Here is a 7036-nt window from a genome sequence, read left to right on the forward strand (position 1 = left end):
CATTGTTAATTTTCTTCTGAATATATTATCACCGAGCCTTCTTTACAACCCTCTTAGTGCAGTGTAAAAGAAAATGATCTGTCAACGTTGAAGGGTTATGAAATTCGATCTTAACATACAGATGAGTGAAGGAACCCTCAGGGGTTACGGCTAGCCCTTGAGTACAAGGGAAGGGAATCAGAGGTATCTGGGCTGTATCAATCACTGCCTGTGAAGAAAGGGGCCATCTGCAGTCACCATCTGATGGTCATTGCTGCTATGCTGCCCCCAATGAGTACTTGGCCTCACAGGGACAAGCGAGGACCCTGGGAAAAGTTCAGGTTAAAGTGGCAGGAGACCTGCACTTCAGTGCAAGCCTCCTGCTGCACCCATGTCCCAGCCAACTCGCCACTGTCCCCAGGCTAACTCGTCACCAGTGCAAGGCCAGAGCATGATGCCTCTTGTGCCATACCTTGGAGCACCCTTGGCAGCCCAGGACAAGCCCCAGAGGAAGGTGCTACTCAAAGTGGGTATGTGCTCATAAAGACAGGCATCTAGAGAAAAAAAAAAGAAAGTGGTGTGTCTCACCAGAGTAATTGCAGGAAAAATATTATTTGCACAGAGATTTCATGGCAGTTGGATTGTTGCAGTTTTGCTCATACCACTCTCTTTCTGCTAAATGCAGCTATTCCAAGCCTACTGTAGCCAAAGATTATCACTTCATAAAAAAAAGGCCTCACACATAAGTCCACCTGGAAAACAGCAAAGCTTACATAAAGGCAAAATAATTCCGAAGGACCTTACTTTGGCAGGGAGGAAGAAAAAAAAATCAGCATTTGAAGAGACATCAAAAGGTTTCATGTTTTAATTAGTCCCCTTAGTTCTGTCTAGGGCTAAACTTGTTTGTGAATGAGTGGATGGTTCTACTCTCCTATCCCCCGGGTGCTCCGTTCTCCTTTCTAATGCATTCGCTTTTATTTTTAGTGAGTTTGGGAGTGAGTTTTACTCATTCCAGTTTGATAACAAGATCTTTTACTGTAAAGTACTTTTGCTTTTGTCTTTAGGCAATTCAGCAAAACAAGTCAGAGTCATTCCCTTTCCCTATCCAGTATGAAGGTTCCCCAGCCCAGATCCAGGGTAGCAGGGGAGGATTTGGGCTCTCACCTCCTGAGACTTTCCAAGTCTGCCATATGGTTTTCACTATGAAGATATTTGTACCAGGGAAATGCAGTCTTGAAGAAATACAGATGTACATTTCTATTATAAATAAAGAGCCCTTGGAACTCCTAATGAAGCAGCGCTCATTAGCGATGCAGCCAACCGAGGCAATTAAGCTCTCTTACTATTCGGGTAGCTATAGACTGATCATGGTGTTCTGTTTTCTCTACTTTTTTATAATTTTGCCTTTAACAATTTTAACAGCTGCAACAACCCAACACATAAGAAACAGCTCTGTTGTTAGCTAATCAGTTCTAGTTCATATTGCACGCAGCTTTTAATTATGCAAGATATTTTAATTCTTCACAAGGGCATACATTAAAAAAGGATGCATAGAAGAATTTATTTCTGGAACAGAAAACTGACAAGGTGAGGTGGAAAAAAGTGACGGAAATGAAAACAAGAAGTATTTTGAAACTGTCTTTTAGAAAGATAATTTTTGAACCTGAAGTAAATGAGAACAGGAAAACAGTACTCTAACATACTGATTTAATTTCTTCTTGACTAAAGGAAAAAAAAAAGTGCGTGCTTTCTCTTATGAAGAAATAAAGCATAACAGTAAATACTAAAGAAGAAAAAAAATGTAACTCATTACTGTTATTTCCAGTGCACAGAAGCTCTCTAAAGATATTGGTCAGGTTCTGTCCAAGTAGATAGTGACAGAGCCTCTCGTAAAATATTTATAATCTGAATTAAAAAAAAAAAAGAGAGAGAGAGAGAGAGAGAGTGTGGGCACACATCTTCATTGTCATTACTTATAAAACAACAGCTGACATTCAAAGACATTAAGGCTAATATTCCTGGAGATATGTAGGCACTTAATTCCCAAGGAGCAGAATTAAAATTGTTTTGCTTTAGACAGCCTGCCATACCCCTGACATGAGTTGTCAGGCTCAAGGTGGAAAATAATTAAGATGTTCTCACTACATGTTCCTCTTTTCCATCTATCATTCCAAGGCCAGCACAATTCAGACATGGAAATACTGACTCAAAGACTCTTACACAAAGCACTTTTTAAAACATAATATTTTTACAAAAGAATCTTTGACAAAATATGTGAGATAATTTCATTGGAAATCAATTTACAATTTCAAATCAATTAATAAAAGCTACAAAAAAAGGCAAATACAAAACTTGAAGAAAACAGTAATTAACACTAGTTTGTTGTTAAAAAGGTAACTTCTACCAAGGTGCGTGAAGATTATGCTTTTAAGAGCTACTGGGAATAGGCAACCTACTTAACAGAAAAAAATATATAAATTTTTGTGCATGTTACCAGATCATATCTCACTTCATCACAGAGGAAAAAAAAAAAAAAATTACTTAACATGAAGTCACCCACTCTCATGCCGGCCCAGCACAGAGGGAGACCTCCAGACCTACAAGACTAGTCTGAGTCTGTCATGTAAAAAATGGTATATTTGTTACCCTGATGTTTTCATGCATCTCAGTTTAGATGCATTTAAGATGCAAATGCATTTTAAATTATAGATCAGATGTGAAAGAAATTGAAGAGAATAAACTGCTTACAAGAAAAACCCTCAGAAAGTACACGGCTACACATCCATAACTATATGGGCTATAGATGTGATAGTAAAATACGTAGTGGTCTTTGTTTCCTTCTTGAGGCATCAGCGTGCGCAGCTGCACAGACAAGCAGATGCTTCTGTGCATCCCCTGTCATCAGCGTGGGGAGGTTCCCTGCAATTAAACAGGCGAGGCACCAGCTAGAGGCGCCAACAGCAGCTCCGCAGCTGAGACTCCCTTTCACATGATTAAGCAACCTGGAACACTCAAAGGCTTATGGAAAACACCCCTGATTGTCTTTAAGAGAAATACTATCATTTAAGGAGGATTATTTCCCCTCTTTCTACCAAACAACGACATGATCGGAGTAGTTGTCAGGCCAATATTCCTTCATCCCATTCCTATAGAGAACAATATGAAGACCAAAATGATGGAGACCAACTTTTGACAAATTTTGCAAGACTTCCAGATGAACTATTCAGGCAAGGTTTCTGTTATTTACTTAGAAGACCTGGGATCTCTTGAATATATTCATAAGCCAGGTCACCCTAAGTGACCTCTCCTCCCCACCTTGCCCAAGCACCAGTCCCATCCAGTGTCCAGCAGCGATGTGGCAAGAAGTCCCTGGGGGCCAGCCAGGTCTTTCCTCAGCAGTTAAGTGGAATACTATTGCTCCCCTTTAAAATTGTGTAATTGTGTCATATCGACAAAGTAGACAGGTTTCCTGAAACCAACAGAAATGCGCCATTGCTGCTGGACACATTGATTATAGCTCCTTGTAAAACAATCATCAGGACATATTAATTTTAGGCTTGGCCATAGGTTGGCATTACTTTTCATGGACACCAACACAGCAAAACAATAAACCCGCCTCTTACAATGTGAGGTGCAAGGTCTCCTTGAATAGCTCATAGACATCCAAACTCTTTGCCAGCCTGGAGATGCCAGCTCAGTATGTTCACTGGAAAACTCAGACTGCTTTTTTAAACCTGTTTTTAAACATTTCTTTCCTCTGTGTTTTTTTTTCCTCCCCTTCAAAGGGAGAGAATTCACAGTATGGGAATATTTAGTGAAGAGGTGAAGACTGCACAGCCCTATGCACGGCTCTGATGCACAGGGATGTTCAGACAACCCAGGCTGCTTTCGCACAGGACATTAATTCCTCTGAAACTCCCCCAGCATCTATCAACCTCCACATGTCCCTTATGAAAAATAGATAAACCCAACACCCCTTTATTTATAATCTAAATAATGCTCCATATAGGGCTTACAGAGTAATCCTCAAGAAAATACACAGCTGTGCACTTGCCTAGATAAGGTAGGGCTGGAATGCCTTGGGGTAATTAAAAACCATTGGGTTGCTAGTCAGTACATATCGCAAAATTAGAAAATCCAGGCCACAAACCTCACCTTTAATGAAGTCGCAACAAAAAAGGTCATGGCATCTACACTACCTTCTCCTCCCCGCCGCCCCAGCTTAGATAAGAAGTATTATTACTGGGAGGAGAGAGTTTAAGGAAATGTTCTATTGCCATGCTGTTTTTGCAGCCGCTGTCCCAGGGATAAATAAAACGCTTCAGTTCCTCAGTTCCTGGGCGATAAATCCACTTAAGGAGCTTTAAAAAAAAAAAAAAAAAAAAAAAAAGGGAAAGAGAAAAAAGTAACAAGGCATCTAAGAATAGACACAGCTTAGAAGGGAAGGGCCAGCCAAGCTCCAGCCCTCTCTGGAGAACCCTAGGCAGGACGGGGAGATGCAGGCGGGACCCGGAGCACGTGGCGCTCAGCAAGTGCCCGAGCACCAACCTGCGCAGCCTCCCCGCGGCTGGGCTCCTCCTGCAGCCCAACCCTCCTCTCCCAATCATTTCTGGAGCCGGAATCCGCGCCAGGTTTCAGTGGGAAATCAGAAATCTGTCTTTTCATATCCTATTTTTCCAAGCCTTTGGAGGGTGAACTTTGAATGATGGCTTGATGCCATGTCATGATGCGTCTGGATCAGCTACTGCTGCTTGTTTTTTTCTTTTACTTAAAAACTGAACTTGTAGCTTTGCTGAAATGTTTTCTAAACATAAAAAATACAGATGACACCTTGAATCAAAGGAGGTTTTTCTTTCTTTCCTATCTAATGAACATAACACACCTAAGTAATTAATAACCAGTTTTTATGAGCCTTAAAGTCTTAGCATAGTAATTAACTATATTGCTCTGATCAAATCTCACCAACAGTTTAAAACACTCGACAAAATACTGGATGACGGTGATGAAGCCCAGGTAGAAGTTTCAGAGAGATTTGGGTCATTTAATGACTGAGTGAGCTTATCCAATAAGTTTTACTATACAACTAGCAAACGACTATTTTTCTTTCTTAGTAGTGCCTGAAATTTCCTACATTTCCTTTCTTTTCCTGTGGTCCTAAAGTTTGATAATTTTAATTTCACCTCAATTTTAATTAACTCACCTTAGGGCTTATAAATACTGAAAGTTATTTATTTTATAATCAAAACTGCTTTAATTTGTCTCAAAGGCCTGGTGTTTAATGCAGAATACTTACATAAGCCCCCAGCTCTGCTTGTAACGAGGAACATGGAATATTTGTACAACCAACAGTTCATTACTCTGTGTTTCCAGTCACTTGTGTCCAAGTCAATTAAGACACGTTCACAGCTTGAAAAGGCTGCAATGCAAGGCATACTTACTCCAAAATAAGTTTGTTAACCTTTGGGAGCCTAGAACAGAACTGCAGACCCAAGTTGCTTTCAGGCCAAGTTCAACAAAAGCTACTTCTCTAAACATAGATTGTATCAGCAAATATCGTAGAGAGGACATGGACATCTTACAAAACCTTATCAGTAAAAGGTGGTAAATGAAATTCTTCAGGGCTGAAAAGAAAGGAGAGAAAGGGACCTGCTGACCCTGACGCATAAAGTTTTATGTTTTTTTTTTCTTTTTCTGTACTCTCAATTAACATCTTTGTTGCAATCTAATACTGTTCACTGCAAAATGGTTGTTTTAAAAAAGCCACAAATGTCATCTAATGCTTGTTTTTGCAGGCATCCGATGTTGAGAAAATGGAGGTGCAAGAGAAGAATCAACACGTGTAAATTACACCTCAGCAGCAGCCACCGGGAGACACGGCTGACGTGGAGGGACCTGGTCCGCACGAGGGGAGCAAACAGGAGCCACCAGGACACGCGGCAGGTTCAGACTGGTGGCCACAACAAAGAATTCCTACCAGCTTGGTCTCTCTTAGAGAAAATGTTTTAAGGAATTTGAATTAAATGCAATTTGATTGGAATTAAGTGTTATTCCTATTTCTGTCACTACAGGGTGTCAAAGTCAACAACGGATCCATAAGTCCACAATAGGTGCTGCTTCCTCAATGATTAAATTCAATGAAGTCTCCAAAATACAGTACAAAGCTCAGAATCACAAGATCCAGAGGATGAGATTTGCTGACCAGGATCAACTCACTGCAGAACATGCATCCTACCCCATCACCTCTGGTATAACCAAAAGAACCTCTTTCCTTCAGAAAACGAAAAGACCTTTATACCAAAAAAGCCTCTTTCTGTCCCATTTATCTAAATCTAAAAGAAAAAGCAGAAAAACGAAAAGAGTAAACAAAAAAAAGTTACCACAGTTTTAAATAATAAAATGTCTCTCCCCTGAGTACAGCTGTTACCTTGAAAAGGGAAGGGGCTGCATCTGCACAAAACTTGCCTGCTTTACTGTTGTACCTTTCCTCTTTGCACTTGAATGCAATAGTATTAGGAAGCAGCACAAGACTCTAAATAGATACATCAGACAATAAGCAGTTACAGCATTTGAAGGAAAAAAAATGAACTTCTGAATATATATCTAATCTCGTATCTCTGCCTTGCTCCTTTTACTGTGTCTCATCATTTTTATCTGGGCTAGCCCACACACACATAACATGCTCTGGCATCTCTCTGCAGGCCAAGACGTTCAAGCAGAAAGACAAATGGAGACAGTTTCCTCCTCTTCTCTTCACCCACCATTACATGCGCAGCAACAGCTTTCCACCAAGAGCAAAGTAAAATGAGAAAAAGCATATATCTTAGTGACATGAGTGATTTATAGCCCCAAAGAGGGACAAAATGATCCATGACTAGAAGTCAGTGTTTTTATTAGAAATGATGATTCCTAGTTATGGTGCTTTTTAGTTATGTGCATAATTAACATTAGCTTGTGAAAGCTGCCAATGATGCTCATCACCAGTGAATGTTCTTATAAAATGTGTGTGGATTTGAATGCATGATGAAGTTTCTCTGTCTTTTGGGATTCAAAGGAGGAG

Source organism: Tinamus guttatus, unplaced genomic scaffold, assembly GCF_059628265.1.
Source record: "Tinamus guttatus ecotype Peru unplaced genomic scaffold, ASM5962826v1 Tinamus_guttatus_pri_ptg000227l, whole genome shotgun sequence".
NCBI lineage: Eukaryota > Metazoa > Chordata > Aves > Tinamiformes > Tinamidae > Tinamus > Tinamus guttatus.